This window comes from Ranitomeya imitator, chromosome 3 (genome assembly GCF_032444005.1).
Source record: "Ranitomeya imitator isolate aRanImi1 chromosome 3, aRanImi1.pri, whole genome shotgun sequence".
Classification (NCBI taxonomy): Eukaryota; Metazoa; Chordata; class Amphibia; order Anura; family Dendrobatidae; genus Ranitomeya; species Ranitomeya imitator.
Window position 1 is genome coordinate 252983274 of NC_091284.1, and position 19451 is coordinate 253002724.

The 19451-nt window shown below is 43.4% G+C and overlaps 1 protein-coding gene across 1 annotated transcript in view; it reads right to left on the minus strand.

Annotated features, from left to right (window-relative positions):
- The window catches only part of FRS3 (fibroblast growth factor receptor substrate 3), a 74432-nt gene that overhangs the window by 14872 nt on the left and 40109 nt on the right, over positions 1-19451 (minus strand). Inside the window, exon 2 of the mRNA XM_069756381.1 lies at positions 7788-7923. The gene's annotated coding sequence lies outside the window, so the exon portion shown is untranslated. The remainder of the gene's footprint in view (positions 1-7787; positions 7924-19451) is intronic.

Sequence of the window (19451 nt, forward strand, 5' to 3'; positions counted from 1 at the left end):
TGGGAAAAACTCCACTAGCCTGGTTGCCTGTCATGCTTTGAACATGTAAGTGTTATCTTTTCTCATTTATTCCCTTTATGTTATAATTACCCTTGTACATATTTGCAATTGTCTCATGTGTAACATCTTGATAAAATATTTTTGATAAAGCACTGCCTAATTTTTTTTATGGGATATAATATTATATATTAGTTCGTTCTCCTGTTCTAAACCGTACCCTAAGTCTTCTGAAGAGAAATACGCTACTGTTACTGTTCGTGTTGGGTTAGCTTCGGACCCGTTTAATCGAAGCTGGTGGCAGCGAGAGTGTGCTGACTTTTGGGGTTATGCTGAAGCGACTGCGGCATTGCTAATTATTGTTCCTGCCTGAGTGGGAGTAGTTATCGCGTCGCTGCAGCGTGCCCAATAGCCAGTACATAGCAGGCAGCCTTTCTGGCGACTAATTACCCAGGGTGCAGTACCTAATCTGACCTGAGAGTAAGGGGGGCGCCAGAGAGCTGCAAGTGTTAAGTGGAACTGTAAGTGGGATATACATAAATCCCTGCAGTTTGTGGTATATTGAAAGCAGTGGGATACCTAGAATAAGCCCCTGCTGTAAACTAAGAGGTCAATAGCCTTGTGTGTGTTTTTTTCATCACATTGTAGCAGTGGAGGGATAACTAAGATAAGCCCCCCTGCACATGTGATAGCCGTCTGTTGGCCTCAAGTCAACTCAATCTGTGATGTAGGGGTGACAGTCACGGTGGGAATCCTGACCAATTGGTGACAGCGGTCAGGGGAATCGTGACAGTCATAAAATCCAAAAGGGTTCACTAAGTAGAAAAGACTCTTGTTATGAGGGAGTTGAATTATTTGGAGACTTAAAGCTATAGACACTAAATGTGGCATTTTGTGTTAAACTTGGAGAAACCACTTGTTATATTAGCTATTTAAATCATTCTTGTTTCATTGGTTTAAACTAAATTTTGGATGGGGGGATGAAAGATTTATAAAGCCAACACATTTGTTAAAGTATATGGACACAGCTGGGGAAATATTTTGCATTCTATGCTTTCATTTTTGGTTTAACCCCTTAGTGACTGAGCCAATTTGGTACTTAATGACCGAGCCAATTTTTGCAATTCTGACCACTGTCACTTTATGAGGTTATAACTCTGGAACGCGTCAACGGATCTCGCTGATTCTGAGATTGTTTTTTCGTGACATATTGTACTTCATGTTAGTGGTAACATTTCTTCGATATTACTTGTGATTATTTATGAAAAAAACGGAAATATGGCGAAAATTTTTAAAATTTTGCAATTTTCAAACTTTGTATTTTTATGCCCTTAAATCAGAGAGATATGTCACGAAAAATAGTTAATAAATAACATTTCCCACATGTCTACTTTACATCAGCACAATTTTGGAACCAAAATTTTTTTTTGTTAGGGAGTTATAAGGGTTAAAAGTTGACCAGCAATTTCTCATTTTTACAACACCATTTTTTTTTAGGGACCACATCACATTTGAAGTCATTTTGAGGGGTCTATATGATAGAAAATAATGAAGTGTGACACCATTCTAAAAACTACACCCCTCAAGGTTCTCAAAACCACATTCAAGAAGTTTATTAACCCTTTACGTGCTTCACAGGAACTGAAACAATGTGGAAGGAAAAAATGAACATTTAACTTTTTTTTGCAAACATCTTAATTCAGAACCATTTTTTTTATTTTCACAAGTGTAAAAACAGAAATGTAACCATAAATTTTGTTATGCAATTTCTCCTGAATACGCCAATACCCCATATGTGGGGGTAAACCACTTTTTGGGCGCACCGCAGAACTTAGAAGTGAAGGAGCGCCGTTTGACTTTTTCAATGCAGAATTGGCTGGAATTGAGATCGGACGCCATGTCACGTTTAGAGAGCCCCTGATGTGCCTAAACAGTGGAAACTCCCCACAAGTGACACCATTTTGGAAACTAGACCCCTTAAGGAACTTATCTAGATGTGTGGTGAGCACTTTGAACCCCCAAGTGCTTCACAGAAGTTTATAACGTAGAGCCGTGAAAATAAAAAATCGCTTTTGTTTACACAAAAATGATCTTTTCGCCCACAAATTCTTATTTTCACAAGGGTAACAGGAGAAATTAGACCACAAAAGTTGTTGTGCGATTTCTCCTGAATACGTCGATACCCCATATGTGGGGGTAAACCACTGTTTGGGCGCACGGCAGAGCTCGGAAGGGAAGGAGCGCCTTTTTGGAATGCAGACTTTGATAGAATGGTCTGTGGGCATTATGTTGCGATTGTAGAGCCCCTGATATACCTAAACTGTAGTAACCCCCCACAAGTGACTCCATTTTGGAAACTAGACCCCCCAAGGAACTTATCTAGATGTGTGGTGAGAACTTTGAATGCCCAAGTGCTTCACAGAAGTTTAGAATGCAGAGTCGTGAAAATAAAAAATATTTTTTTTTCACAAAAAAGATATTGTAGCCCCCAAGTTTTTATTTTCACAAGGGTAACAAGAGAAATTGGACCCCAGAAGTTGTTGTCCAATTTATCCCGAGTACGCTGATGCCCCATATGTGGGGGTAACCCACTGTTTGGGCGCACGGCAGAGCTCAGAAGGGAGGGAGCACCATTTGACTTTTTGAGCGCAAAATTGGCTGTCGTGTTTGGAGACCCCCTGATGTACCTAAACAGTGGAAACCCCCCAATTCTAGCTCCAAGCCTAACCCCAACACACCCCTAACCCTAATCCCAACCTGATCCATAATCCTAATCACTAACCCTAACCATAATCACAACCCTTACCCCAAAACAACCCTAATGTCAACCCTAACCATAACCCTAATCAAAACCCTAAATCCAACACACCCCTAATCCTAATCTCAACCCTAACCTTAAACCTAACCCTAATCCCAATACACCCCTAATCACAACCCTAACCCTAACCCTAATCCCAAACCTAACCCTAATCCCAAGCGTAACCCTAATGCCAACCCTAACACCAACCCTAATCCAAACCCTAACCCAGAGGCGTAGCTAGAGCTTTTGCCGCCCGGGGCTGTTCCCGAGCTTGGCGACTGTGATACTGTGCAGTGTATATATACAGGACAGGAGGAGTGGTACTGTGCACTGTATATATGCAGGAGGAGTAGTACTGTGCAGTGTATATATACAGGACAGCAGGAGTGGTACTGTGCACTGTATATATACAGGAGGAGTGGTACTGTGCAGTGTATATATACAGGATAGGAGGAGTGGTACTGTGCACTGTATATATACAGGACAGGAGGAGTGGTACTGTGCAGTGTATATATACAGGACAGGAGGAGTGGTACTGTGCACTGTATATATACAGGAGGAGTAGTACTGTGCAGTGTATATATACAGGACAGGAGGAGTGGTACTGTGCACTGTATATATACAGGAGGAGTGGTACTGTGCAGTGTATATATACAGGATAGGAGGAGTGGTACTGTGCATGTATATATACAGGACAGAAGGAGTGGTACTGTGCAGTGTATATATACAGGAGGAGTGGTACTGTGCAGTGTATATATACAGGAGGAGTGGTACTGTGCAGTGTATATATACAGGGCAGTTGTACTGTGCAGGGTATATATACAGGGCAGTGGTACTGTGCAGTGTATATATACAGGGCAGTGGTACTGTGCAGTGTATATATACAGGGCAGTGGTCCTGTGCAGTGTATATATACAGGGCAGTGGTCCTGTGCAGTGTATATATACAGGGCAGTGGTACTGTGCAGTGTATATATACAGGGCAGTGGTACTATGCAGTGTATATATACAGGGGAGTGATGATACTGTGCAGTGTATATATACAGGGCAGTGGTACTGTGCAGTGTATATATACAGGGCAGTGGTACTGTGCAGTGTATATATACAGGGGAGTGATGGTACTGTGCAGTGTATATATACAGGGCAGTGGTACTGTGCAGTGTATATATACAGGGCAGTGGTACTGTGCAGTGTATATATACAGGGCAGTGGTACTGTGCAGTGTATATATACAGGGGAGTGATGGTACTGTGCAGTGTATATATACAGGGGAGTGATGGTACTGTTCAGTGTATATATACAGGGCAGTGGTACTGTGCAGTGTATATATACAGGGGAGTGATGGTACTGTGCAGTGTATATATACAGGGCAGTGGTACTGTGCAGTGTATATATACAGGGCAGTGGTACTGTGCAGTGTATATATACAGGGGAGTGATAGTACTGTGCAGTGTATATATTTCAGCAGCCGCCCAGGCCCGCAGCACCTGTCCTGTATATATATTATATATACTGTCATGCAGGCTGTACAGATACAGTATATACATATACAGGACAGGTGCTGGGGGCCTGGGCGGCTGCTGAAGTATATATATATCAGCTGTGGCCGCCCCAGGTCACCCAGACTGTCAGAATACAAAGATACATCGCACTCACTCAGGGCGGCAAGGAAGGAGCTCCTCCGGAATCTGCCTGTCCTAATAAGTGTTCACTTCACAGCAGCCAGCGAGGGGCGGGCGGAGGAGCAGAGCAGGAGAAGTGCTCTCTCCGCCCACAAACAAAGTCACGCTGCATTCTTAACCCCGATGTGCCTGCACTGCCTGGCCCTGCACTGAATGAAAAGATGCTTGTGCCAGCAGGGCTAGATGCCCGCCCCCCGCATTGTGCCGCCCGGGGCGGCCCGCCCCCCCCGCACTCCCCTTCCTACGCCACTGCCCTAACCCTAATCCCAACTCTAACCCTAACTTTAGCCCCAACCCTAGCCCTAACTTTAGCCACAACCCTAACCCTAGTCCTAAGGCTACTTTCACACTTGCGTCGTTTGGCATTCCGTCGCAATCCGTCGTTTTGGACAAGAAACGGATCCTGCAAATGTGCCCGCAGGATGCGTTTTTTGCCCATAGACTTGTATTGCCGACGGATCGTGACGGATGGCCACAAGTCACGTCCGTCGTGCACTGGATCAGTTGTGTTTTGGTGGACCGTCGGCACAAAAAAAGTTCAATGAAACGTTTTTTTTGTACGTCGCATCCGCCATTTCTGACCGCGCATGCTTGGCCGTAACTCCGCCCCCTCCTCCCCAGGACATAGATTGGGCAGCGGATGCGTTGAAAAACTACAGCCGCTGCCCACATTGTGCACAATTTTCACAACGTGCGTCGGTATGTCGGGCCGACGCATTGCGACGGCCCCGTACCGACGTAAGTGTGAAAGAAGCCTAACCCTAAATTTAGCCCCAACCCTAACCCTAAATTTAGCCCCAACCCTAGCCCTAACCCTAGCCTTAGCCTTAACCCTAGCCCTAACCCTAGCCCTAGTCCTAACCCTAACTCTAGCCCTAATTTTAGCCCCAACTGCTGTTCTCCTGCCGGCCAGCAGATGGAGACAGATGGTGGGCGCACTGCGAATGCGCCCGCCATTTTCTTTTGCCGGCGGCCAGGAGGAGCAGCAGGAGGATCCAGGGACACAGGTGAGTATGATAGGGTCCCCGAATCCCCCTATTTCTCTGTCCTCTGATGTGCGATCACATCAGAGGACAGAGAATTACACTTTACTTTTTTTTTTTTGCGGTCGCCGGTAAACAGTTAATTACCGGCGATCGCAAAACAGGGGTCGGTAAAACCGGCAGCCGAGACCCCAAAGATTCTCGCGGGGCCATTTTGAAGATGGTGGCGCCCACCGGGAGCCACGAGGAGCACCGGGGGAGATAGATGAGTATCGGGGGGTTACCTGGGACCCCTTTTCTCTGTCCTCCGATGTGCGATCACATCGGAGGACAGAGAAATTAAAAAGAGATCGCGGTTTGTTTGTTTTTTGCGATCGCCGGTAAACGGTTAATTACCGGCGATCACAAATGCGGGGTGGGTAAAAAAAACCCCGAATCATGTTCTCTGGGGTCTCGGCTACCCCCGGCAGCCGAGACCCCGGAGAAAATCCGACTCTGGGGGGCGCTATTTACTTTTTCCACAGCGCCGTTAATTAACGGCGCTGTGGTTTAAGTACCCTTAGCGGCCGCCGTTAAAGGCGTATCGGCGGTCGCTAAGGGGTTAAAAAAAAACCCCTCTTCAATCAGCTATAATGGTTTGCGAGCTCTTTTAATGACATGGTCTTTTACCCTTTATCATGTCAACCGAGGTCACCATCACTTGGTGTTCTGCACAGGAGAGGTTAAAATGGCTTTGAATGGAACAAAAGTCAGATAGCTATGAGATTGTCTGTTAGGGAGTGGAGTGGGTATTCCACTATAATTTCTTGCTAGTGAAATAAAAAGAGGAAAATTGCACTGAGCTCCAGAATGTTTATGGTCAGGAGAATCCACAGGCTTTTGGTTGTATAACGTCCATGGGGACTAGCACCTATGATTAGGACCAGTCAGTGAATGGTGAGCAATTATAGCAAGAATCAATGCAGAATGGAGACATCTCAGTATAACACTGGAAAACATAGCGGAGTTAGTAGGATAGGCTGATCAAAAGGAGAGTGGACATCTCTTCCATCTGAAGTGAGCACGAGCCTGAAGATCTGGAATGGAACTTTGCTAAAAGAAACTCACGACTTGGCCTCTACTAACCTTTCCAAGATCTTCAAGCAAAACCAGAAAGAGAGAAAAGAGATTAAACTGCAAAAAGGAGGGCCAGTCGTCTTATGTGATAGTAGAACCTGGGCAACTCACGTGTCAAACAGGACTAGATAAGTGGGGAGGCAACCCTTGACCAGCTCCATGGCTTATGAAATCCTGGCTAATTACCCAACAAACAGGAAGAAAGCTTTATCAGGAGGGGGGTATTGGTACACTAAAAAGTAATGATATCATCGGCAGTCTGCAGCAGGGTAATGGACGTTCTCAGGCGAAGCAGGTTGACTTGGACTGGCAAATAAGATTTACATTTGCAAAATTAGTAAATGAAACATAAGCATATGTTTGACAGGGCTCCTCATTTTTAGACTGAGAAAAAAAACAGACAAGGGAAATAACTCGCTAAGGAAACTGAAGATTTTGGGCGGTTTTTAGAGAACAGCCTTCTAGGAAAAGGCAAAACCTTCAGTTGTCGAGCACAAAGATATTACACACAAAGCAGCTGAGCATCAACACATCTGTAGCACAGAAGCCTCAGCCAAAGCATGATGGGATTAGTTTTAAGAGGGAAAAAGAAAAAAAAAAAATACACAAGGGACCTGTTAGCCCCCACAGCAGCATTCAGATTACAAGGAAGAATGACCGGTGCAGTAGTCTTACTTCTGTCACCCAAGGCAAACAACCAATTTGTAAGTGGCAGTCAGGCAGGTATTAGGCTAGGTTCAAACTGCGTTAGTGCAGTCCGTTTAGCGCATATGCTAACGGACTGCGTTAACGCAATGTCCAAAAAGGGATTGCGTTTAGCGATCGCGCTAGCGCAGATGCCCGATCTGTGCTAGGGAGAACGGACCCAAAAACGCTGCAGACAGCATTCGAGGTCCGTCACAAAATAACGGAACATCGCCAACGCATGCCAAAAATGGCATGCGTTAGGGATGCGTTACATACATTGCGGTCAATGGGTGCGCTAACAGATCCGTTACATTGCGTTAGTGGCGCTATGTAACGGATTCCGTTAGCGGATACCCACTAACGCAATGTGAACCTAGCTACTGCAGCAGCTGCTGCTACAAAGGAAATGTAGCATTACATAGTGACCATTCAAATAACTGGACATTCACATAATATAAGGATAGTATGACCCCAAAAATATTTGTTTGTCATTCAGATATTATTAGACTAAGACTTTTTTTACCTTATTGAGGCCATGGATGAAGAATATTCTTAGAATTCAGGGCCCATAGGTGCCACTTTGCTGCACCATCTCTCTGCTTGACGACATGGAACCAAAGAGGCCAGAAGAGACTACATGCCATCAATCCACATATCACCTGTCAGGAAGAAAACAAAGGTCCATACAGTTATACACTTAGTGAAAAAAATTATGTTTTGCAGCAGAGAGGGAGGAAACCAAACTAGGCTCTTCAAGAGGCCTAGGCAGACATATTATTATTATTATTATTATTATAATCTTTATTTAAATAGCACCAACATATTCTGCAGCGCTTTACAGTTTAACAGTTTCAAACGCAAGTCATTTCTCCCTGGTTGTAGTCAAGGATGGATAAGAAATGTAGAATTTAGGAAACACCTCAACCTAGAATCCACTCTGGTTCTTTGTAGCCTAGCAAGCCTTCTTTGCTCCTGTAGGTGCCAGTAGCAAATTTCTATGAAACCCTAGCCCCTGGAAGCTGTGCACAACTGGTTACACAGTCATAGACCTTTGCTCACAGCTTCAGGCTATGTGCACACGTAGGAAAAGAGGTGCAGAATTTTCTGCACCAAAATCCCATCTCCTGGCAGAATCCGCAGCCGCGGATTTGCTGCGGTTTCTATGCGGATTTTGTGCGGTTTTTGCCACTGCGGATTTTTAACATGGAGGGGTGCAGAAATGCTGCAGATCCGCACAAAAGAAGTGACATGCACTTCTTTGAAATCCGCAGCAATTCCGCCTGATTTTTCGTACCATCTGCACAGCTTTTTTTTACCCCATTGAATAACATTGTACTGTACATCACAGTGCGGATCTGCAGCGTTTCTGCACAGAAAAATCCACTGCAGATCTGCAGCAATTCCGCATTGTGTGCACATAACCTCAGTTTAGACAGTCATAGGGTTTACTCTGCTAGGAAACCTGCAATCTGTTTGAATCTTGGCTGCTGGAAATACAAGGGAACCAGTCACCTCCAGAAACATTATTTACCTGGACATATAGTTGTAGACTTTAGGTAAATCATGTAAGCCAGGTTTACTGGAACTGCGGCTACAGGGAGAAAATGAAGTCTTACTCTTCTTATAAACAACTAGATGGCAGCCCGATTCTAAAGAATCGGGAGTCTAGAATCCATATACAGTTAGGGCCAGAAATATTTGGACAGTGACACAATTTTCGCGAGTTGGGCTCTGCATGCCACCACATTGGATTTGAAATGAAACCTCTACAACAGAATTCAAGTGCAGATTGTAACGTTTAATTTGAAGGGTTGAACAAAAATATCTGATAGAAAATGTAGGAATTGTACACATTTCTTTACAAACACTCCACATTTTAGGAGGTCAAAAGTAATTGGACAAATAAACATAACCCAAACAAAATATTTTTATTTTCAATATTTTGTTGCAAATCCTTTGGAGGCAATCACTGCCTTAAGTCTGGAACCCATGGACATCACCAAACGCTGGGTTTCCTCCTTCTTAATGCTTTGCCAGGCCTTTACAGCCGCAGCCTTCAGGTCTTGCTTGTTTGTGGGTCTTTCCGTCTTAAGTCTGGATTTGAGCAAGTGAAATGCATGCTCAATTGGGTTTAGATCTGGAGATTGACTTGGCCATTGCAGAATGTTCCACTTTTTGGCACTCATGAACTCCTGGGTAGCTTTGGCTGTATGCTTGGGGTCATTGTCCATCTGTACTATGAAGCGCCGTCCAATCAACTTTGCAGCATTTGGCTGAATCTGGGCTGAAAGTATATCCCGGTACACTTCAGAATTCATCCGGCTACTCTTGTCTGCTCTTATGTTATCAATAAACACAAGTGACCCAGTGCCATTGAAAGCCATGCATGCCCATGCCATCACGTTGCCTCCACCATGTTTTACAGAGGATGTGGTGTGCCTTGGATCATGTGCCGTTCCCTTTCTTCTCCAAACTTTTTTCTTCCCATCATTCTGGTACAGGTTGATCTTTGTCTCATCTGTCCATAGAATACTTTTCCAGAACTGAGCTGGCTTCTTGAGGTGTTTTTCTGCAAATTTAACTCTGGCCTGTCTATTTTTGTTATTGATGAATGGTTTGCATCTAGATGTGAACCCTTTGTATTTACTGTCATGGAGTCTTCTCTTTACTGTCATGGAGTCTTCTCTTTACTGTTGACTTAGAGACAGATACAGCTACTTCACTGAGAGTGTTCTGGACTTCAGTTGATGTTGTGAACGGGTTCTTCTTCACCAAATTAAGTATGTGGCGATCATCCACCACTGTTGTCATCCGTGGACGCCCAGGCCTTTTTGAGTTCCCAAGCTCACCAGTCAATTCCTTTTTTCTCAGAATGTACCCAACTGTTGATTTTGCTACTCCAAGCATGTCTGCTATCTCTCTGATGGATTTTTCTTTTTTTCAGCCTCAGGATGTTCTGCTTCACCTCAATTGAGAGTTCCTTTGACCGCATGTTGTCTGCTCACAGCAACAGCTTCCAAATGCAAAACCACACACCTGGAATCCACCCCTGACCTTTTAACTACTTCATTGCTTACAGGTTAACGAGGGAGACGCCTTCAGAGTTAATTGCAGCCCTTAGAGTCCATTGTCCAATTACTTTTGGTCCCTTGAAAAAGAGGACGCTATGCATTACAGAGCTATGATTCCTAAACCCTTTCTCCGATTTTGATGTGGAAACGATCATATTGCAGCTGGGAGTGTGCACTTTCAGCCCATATTATATATATAATTGTATTTCTGAACATGTTTTTGTAAACAGCTAAAATAACAAAACTTGTGTCACTGTCCAAATATTTCTGGCCCTAACTGTATACTTTATTTATTCAAATGTAAGAATAATACAATTAATAAATAATAGTAAGAAAGAACAAAAATAATAGGCAGTATATGGAGAAAACACCAAACAAAAGTTCAAAATTGGTGTGAAAATGTCACTGAACCACTTCACAACTAAATATATATAGTTTTGGTAAATGGTATTATCATTTTTTTGACGAAATTCGGCAGGAGCTTGAAGAGCAACGTCACTGGGCCCGCCTCCACGCAGTAGAAACTTGCTGTGAGGTAAAAATTCAAAAATCACACCAAAATGGCGGGCGGAGTGTGTCACAGTACGGCACGTTTCTGATTGGTCGCTCGCAGCAGGCGGCAACCAATCAGACACTGGACACTGTTGACGTCACTTATCTCCGGACATTAGCTCCGGACATTAGCTCCGGACAAAGCCACGGAAGTTGGCACAAATTGCAGGAAGTAGTATTCTAGGCAATTATATATTAGATTGCTTCCAGTCATTGAGGCGGTGCAGGGAGTGATTGCAATTATCGCTCATTATAGCGATCTATAGCGATAAAAGCCACATCTGATATAAAATGACTTGCTAAAGTATTCACCCCCTTAGCTTTGCACCCATAATGTTATATTACAATCGGTGTTTAAATTAGCTTGTAATCAGATTAGTGGGTGATGCACCAGCACTAATAGTGTAAATTGGTGAAATGAGAAAAATATAGGCATAAATTAAAGAAGTTGTTCAATATTTTGACAACTTCTCATGTGCCTTGCTTGGCCACCATAAAATAATAAAGCATATACTCACCTCCCATGCTGGTGCTGTCCCTGCGGTGTCGGCACTCCATATCCGGGGCTCCCGTGCTGTTGTTGTGACATGTGATGCTGGCGCCCAATCAGCGCTGGCAACAATGTCCCCACATCTTGTCGAATTGAGCAGGAAGAGGAAGTCTGAGATCAGCTGCAGCCCAGACTTCAACTTCATGTTCCATTTATCTGAAAGCTGGAACAGTGACAACAGCGCTGATAGGGTGCTGGCGTCACAACAGAAGCACTGGAGCCCGAAGACGAGTGCCAACACCGCAAGAACGGCGCTGCCACGGGAGGCGAGTATCGGTTTTATTATTTTATGGGGGCCAAATATTTGGACCAAGGGGTTGTCCTAGTGGTGGAATACCCCTTTAAATTTATGGGATCAAATAAGTAAAAATTGCATGTACATATGTATTCACACCTTTTGCTATGAAGCCTCCAAAAATTTCTGGTACAAGCAATTACCTTTAAAAGTCACATGCTTAGTGAAAGGAAGTTTGCAATCTAAGTGTCACATGGTCTGTCAGTATATACAAACCTTTTGGCCACATAGGCGGCAACACCATTAATAGGCAATACTAAACTAACAACACCATGAAGACCAAGGAGAACTCCAAATAGTCAGGGACAAAGTTGTTGAGAAGTATAGTCAGGGTTGGGTTATAAAAAAAAATCTTAATCTCAGATGATTCCCTGGAGCACCAAACACATTATCATCAAATGGAAAGCACATTGTACCACAACACACCTGCCAAGAGAGGCCGCCCACCAAAACTCAGCCCGGTCAAGCAGGACATTAATCAGAGAGGTAGCAAATGGTAACACTGAAGGAGCTGCTGAATCCCAAGCAGAGACTGGAGTATCTGTCCAGACCACAATAAGCTGTACACTCCATAGAGGTGGCCTTTATGGAAGAGTGGCCAAAAAACAAAAGTCCTAACTTACATACCAAAATTGTATGGATCATTTTGAGTTTGCAAAAAAAAAACTGTGGGAGACTACCCAAATGTATGGAGGCAGGTGCTGTGGTCAAATGATGCCAAATTTGAACTTTTTGGCCACCAAAGTAAATGTTATGTCTGGTGCCAAACCAACACAGCTCATTACCCCAATAACGCCATCCCCACAGTGAAACGTGGTGGCAGCAATATGCTGTGGTGATGTTTTTTGGCAGCAGGGACAGAGAAAATGGTCAGAGTCAAGGGGAAGATTAATGGTGCGAAACACATGGATATTCTTGAACAAAACCTGTTGTTTCAGTCTGTCAGCGATTTGAGACTGGAGCGGAGGTTCACCTTCCAACAAGACAATGACCCAAACCATACTGCTAAAGCAACACTCGATTGGTTTAAGGGTAACCGTGTTAATGTTCCGGAGGGGGCTAGTCAAAGCCCAGACCCTAATCATAGTAACATAGTTAGTAAGGCCGAAAAAAGACATTTGTCCATCCAGTTCAGCCTATATTCCATCATAATAAATCCCCAGATCTACGTCCTTCTACAGAACCTAATAATTGTATGTTACAATATTGTTCAGCTCCAGGAAGACATCCAGGCCTCTCTTGAACCCCTCGACTGAGTTCGCCATCACCACCTCCTCAGTCAAGCAATTCCAGATTCTCACTGCCCTAACAGTAAAGAATCCTCTTCTATGTTGGTGGAAAAACCTTCTCTCCTCCAGACGCAAAGAATGCCCTCTTGTGCCCGTCACCTTCCTTGGTATAAACAGATCCTCAGCGAGATATTTGTATTCTCCCCTTATATACTTATTCATGGTTATTAGATCGCCCCTCAGTCGTCTTTTTTCTAGACTAAATAATCCTAATTTCGCTAATCTATCTGGGTATTGTAGTTCTCCCATCCCCTTTATTAATTTTGTTGCCCTCCTTTGTACTCTCTCTAGTTCCATTATATCCTTCCTGAGCACCGGTGCCCAAAACTGGACACAGTACTCCATGTGCGGTCTAACTAGGGATTTGTACAGAGGCAGTATAATGCTCTCATCATGTGTATCCAGACCTCTTTTAATCAAATTTGCAATCTGTGATAAGACTTGAAGAGATGTTTCCTTAATGAATGGTCACAATTCCCAGTGGCAAGATGTGGAAAGCTAAGAGACTTATCCAAAGCAACTTGCAGCTGTAACTGCCTCATAAGGAGGCTATACAAAGTAATGACTTTAGGGGGATGAATAGTTATGAACACTGAAGTAAAGTTATTTTGTTATATTATTTTTTTGCTTCACAATAAAAGGAAAACTAAATGTTCACAGTTGTAGGAATGTTAACTGATGCAAACCCTCAAAACAACTGTGCCATTTCAGGTGGTAAGAAAAATGCCAAGGGGGTGAATACCTTCGCAAGCCATTGTAAAAGGTATGGCGTTAGTAATAGGCTGTAAGCCAGACACTATGCACTACACATATTTGCACAAGTCTTTTCCGTGTGCATGTATAATACTAGGCTACCACCCATTCTATGGATGGTACAGTTGTGGCCAAAAGTATTGACACCCCTGCAATTCTGTCAGATAATACTCAGTTTCTTCCTGAAAATGATTGCAATCACAAATTCTTTGGTATGATTATCTTCATTTAATTTGTCTTAAATGAAAAAACACAAAAGAGAATGAAGCAAAAAGCAAAACATTGATCATTTCAAACAAAACTTCAAAAATGGGCCAGACAAAAGTATTGGCACCCTCAGCCTAATACTGTACTTGGTTGCACAACCTTTAGCCAAAATAACTGCGACCAACCGCTTCCGGTAACCATCAATGAGTTTCTTACAATGTTCTGCTGGAATTTTAGACCATTCTTCTTTGGCAAACTGCTCCAGGTCCCTGATATTTGAAGGGTGCCTTCTCCAAACTGCCATTTTTAGATCTCTCCACAGGTTTTCTATGGGATTCAGGTCTGGACTCATTGCTGGCCACCTTAGAAGTCTCCAGTGCTTTCTCTCAAACCATTTTCTAGTGCTTTTTGAAGTGTGTTTTGGGTCATTGTCCTGCTGGAAGACCCATGACCTCGGAGGGAGACCCAGCATTCTCACACTGGGCCCTACATTATGCTGCAAAATGTGTTGGTAGTCTTCAGACTTCATAATGCCATGCACATGGTCAAGCAGTCCAGTGCCAGAGGCAGCAAAGCAACCCCAAAACATCAGGGAACCTCCGCCATGTTTGACTGTAGGGACCGTGTTCTTTTCTTTGAATGCCTCTGTTTTTTCTCCTGTAAACTCTATGTTGATGCCTTTGCCCAAAAAGCTCTACTTTTGTCTCATCTGACCAGAGAACATACTTCCAAAACGTTTAAGGCTTTTTCAGTTAAGTTTTGGCAAACTCCAGCCTGGCTTTTTTATGTCTCAGGGTAAGAAGTGGGGTCTTCCTGGGACTCCTACCATACAGTCCCTTTTCATTCAGATGCCAACGGATAGTACGGGTTGACACTGTTGTTCCCTCGGACTGCAGGACAGCTAGAACTTGTTTGGATGTTAGTTGAGGTTCTTTATCCAACATCCGCACAATCTTGCGTTGAAATCTCTTGTCAATTTTTCTTTTCCGTCCACATCTATGGGGGTTAGCCACAGTGCCATGGGCTTTAAACATCTTGATGACTCTGCGCACGGTAGACACAGGAACATTCAGGTCTTTGGAGATGGACTTGTAGCCGCGAGATTGCTCATGCTTCCTCACAATTTGGTTTCTCAAGTCCTCAGACAGTTTTTTGGTCTTCTTTCTTTTCTCCATGCTCAATGTGGTACACACAAGGACACAGGACAGAGGTTGAGTCAACTTTAATCCATGTCAACTGGCTGCAAATGTGATTTAATTATTGCCCCCTTTTATGTTTGGTGTGGAATAATATCCAATTTGGCTTTAGGACAATTCTTTTTGTGTTTTTTCATTTAAGACAAATTAAATGAAGGTAATAATAACAAAGAATTTGTGTTTGCAATCATTTTCAGGAAGAAACTGAGTATTATCTGACAGAATTGCAGGGGTGTCAATACTTTTGGCCACAACTGTATGTGTGTGAGTAGTTTCATCAGTATTCTCCATCGGTTCCACCTTTATCATTGGGGTCTTCTACTTCCTGTAGTACATTACTATTGTGACCTGCTGTGGGTAAATACAGCTGCAACGTGTGGTACATTGCATGCAGTTTTATCTCCTCCTCCTCCATGCAGGCCCGGATCCAAGATGGCCGCGGCATCCGGGTCATGCAGGGAGGTGCACGTCAGATCGCTGACACAGCAAAGTGCCAGATCAGCGATCTTACACTATAACATGATTCATCCCCTGGGGCAGTGTTATAGTGTAAAAAAAAAAAATATTCACATGTGTAAAAAAAAAATTAAAACAAATTCCCCCAAAAAATTCTTCCTATAAATACATTTCTTTAAATAAAAAAAAAAAAACAATAGAAGTACACATAATTAGTATCGCCGCGTCCGTAACGACCCCACCTATAAAACTATATCACTAGTTAACCCCTTTAGTGAACATCATAAAAGAAAAAAAAAACGCTTTATTCTCATACCGCCAAACAAAAAGTGGAATAACACGCGATCAAAAAGACTGATATAAATAACCATGGTACCGCTGAAAACGTCATCTTGTCCCACAAAAACCTAGCCGCCATACAGCATCAGCAAAAAAAATAAAAAAGTTATAGTCCTCAGAATAAAGCGATGCAAAAATAATTGTTTTTTCTATAAAATAGTTTTTATCGTATAAAAGCGCCAAAACATAAAAACATGATATAAATGAGGTATCGCTGTAATCGTACTGACCCGAAGAATAAAACTGCTTTATCAATTTTACCAAACGCAGAATGATATAAACGCCTACCCCAAAAGAAATTCATGAATAGCTGGTTTTTGGTCATTCTGCCTCACAAAAATCGGAATAAAAAGCGATGAAAAAATGTCACGTGCCCAAAAATAACCAATAATACCAATAACAACGTCAACTCGTCCCGCAAAAAACAAGACCTCACATGACTCTGTGAACCCAAATATGGAAAAATTATAGCTCTCAAAATGTGGTAACGCAAAACGCTCTCCAAATGCGACATGGCGTCCGATCTCAATTCCAGCCAATTCTGCGTTGAAAAAGTAAAACAGTGCTCCTTCCCTTCCGAGCTCTCCCGTGTGCCCAAACAGGGGTTTACCCCAACATATGGGGTATCAGCGTACTCAGGACAAATTGGACAACAACTTTTGGGGTCCAATTTCTCCTGTTACCCTTGGGAAAATACGAAACTGGGGGCTAAAAAATAATTTTTGTGGGAAATTTTTTTTTGTTTTTTTTATTTTTACGGCTCTGCATTATAAACTTCTGTGAAGCACTTGGTGGGTCAAAGTGCTCACCACACCTCTAGATAAGTTCCTTAGGGGGTCTACTTTCCAAAATGGTGTCACTTGTGGGGGGTTTCAATGTTTAGGCACAACAGTGGCTCTCCAAACACAACATGGCGTCCCATCTCAATTCCTGTCAAATTTGCATTGAAAAGTCAGACGGCGCTCCTTCGCTTCCGAGCTCTGCCATGCGCCCAAACAGTGGTTTACCACCACATATGGGGTATCGGTGTACTCAGGACAAATTGTACAACAACTTTTGCGGTCCATTTTCTCCTGTTACCCTTGGTAAAATAAAACAAATTGGAGCTGAAGTAAATTTTTTGTGAAAAAAAAAGTTAAATATTCATTTTTATTTAAACATTCAAAAAATTCCTGTGAAACAACTGAAGGGTTAATAAACTTCTTGAATGTGGTTTTGAGCACCTTGAGGGGGTGCAGTTTTATTATTTGGACGGTCAATACCCCCTGATGAACCCCCGGTATTCCCACGGTGGGGAAACGCGTCGGGTACTATAAGGGATGACATCCTGTATGGAGGTTTTTTGTCTATGGCTGAATGGATATCCTTAGCGCTACTGAGGGACTTCTGTGAATCAGATGAGTAAAAGCACTCTATGTGGTTCTTAATGATTGATTTATCTTGATAGGATATTGCCATTGTAGCCACCAAATAATGCACTGTGTGTATATCTCCTTGGGATATGTTTGTGTATTACACTCTGGGGCTACCACTCTGTGAATGTTTTTCTTGCTGCAAGTAAAAACTAGTCACTTTGACAATACGGTTTCCTGCATTTATGTATCTATAAGGCTGACCTCACTATTATGTGAGAGTTACGGGTCAGTTTTGAGTGGTCCTCCATAACTGAGTATTTTTTGCATAAACGGGACATCAATAATTCCCTCTTTTTTTGCCCAAAAATTGGTATAATATACATCATTACCCTATCTAGGGCTTTGGCCTGGTGGCTAAAAGAACTATTGTGTTTTTTTGCTGATTTTTGTTTTGCTTGGTTTTTTTCTTAGTTTTTTCACATTTTCCTGATTTTGGTTATATTGTTTTTTTTCTATTGAATAAAATTATCCCTTTTGGCATATTACTGGTCAGTGATCATGAGGAACTTGTGGGCCGTATATCCATAGGGCGAATTCTATTAGCAATGTTGGCTGTATATCCATAGGGTTAATCCCACCAGTAAATTTGTATTATTAGACATTTTGAGTGGTCCTGTAATTTTTTGGACAACTAGGGTAATAATCCTTTTTCAGAGAATGGCTGGGTCTTCATGATTACCCTATTTAGGGTTGTTTACCTATAAAATTACTTTTGAGTTTTTTTGCTGAGTTTAGTTTTTTTGGTTTTTTATTATGTTTTTCATAAACTTTTTGCTAATTTTTTATATTGCTTTCCTTTTTTGGGTATTAAAGTATTTGTGATACTATTTATTAGGGACTACAGGGAGTTTATAGGGCTATTAGGGCCAGTCTTCGTGGGGCGGGGGCGCCAACCGCAGAAACTTAGGGTGCCAACCTCCGCAGACAGGTAGTGGACAGTAATAGGGCATTTGATAGGGTCAGCTAGCTCCTATTACATTTTTTCCTGTGGTTATTTGTATTTTTTCATTTTTTGATGTCCTCAATTTTGGAACTAAGTGGTTTTTTCTTTTTCTATTAACTCCTTTCTGACATCAGACGTACTATCCCGACGAGGTGGGGTGGGCCCCTATGACCAGCGACGGGATAGTACGTCATGCCCTTTAATGCGACACTGCGACTTAAGTCGCGGTGATCGCATTAAAATTCCGACGCCATCTTACCTTGGGGAAGATGGCCTCGGCATCCTGGGGTATTGGCGTCCCCTCCCCCGCCTCCCGATCGCTGTGATTGGCTGTTCAATTCTGAACAGCCAATCACAGCCTTTCTCATTGTTTCAGCCAATCAGCTTGGCTGAAACAGTGAGGTTCCAGGCTAGGATCGAGTACCGATGTACTCGATCCTAGGGCCGGTGCCTGGCAACCCAGGCACCGGCCAAAACCCCCCCGGATTGGAGCGATCGACGATCACATCGATTGCGCCAATCGCAGTGCACAGCGGCGGTGTTACCGCGCTGTGCCCGGCTTGGAAATCATTGTGCCGGGCCCTGCCTCATCTTCCTGCCATCTCCCCCGCCACCTCCTGCAGCTCTGCCAATCAGGGCACAGCAGCGGTGTGCCCGCGCTGTGCCCTGATGGTGACCTGCCGGTGACCTGCTGGTCACCTACCGGTGACCTGCCTATGATCAGATCTGTGAGCTCCGATCATAGGCTGGTGCCTAGCAACACCGGCGTCACCAGGGCCTCCTCTGATTGGTGGGATCGATGTGATCATTCGATCCCACCAATGACAGGTCACAGCAGCAGTGTGACCGCTCTGTGACCTGTCTCACCTGTCCCTGACCTGTCTGACTGCTCTTCAGGAATCCTCACGTTTGGTGAGGATTCCTGAAGAGCGGTCACGCTGACAGATCGCCTCCTGTGCTGAGACTCGTGGTGCCACAGTAGCCTGTGACACCACAATTCTTGCTAAAGAAAAAAGAAAGAAGACAGAAGAAGACCGAAGAAAGAAGAGAGACTACAACCGTAAGTGTTCATCCCCGATCCCGGCCCGATCTTACTTCACCCCCCTTTACCCTTACCCCCT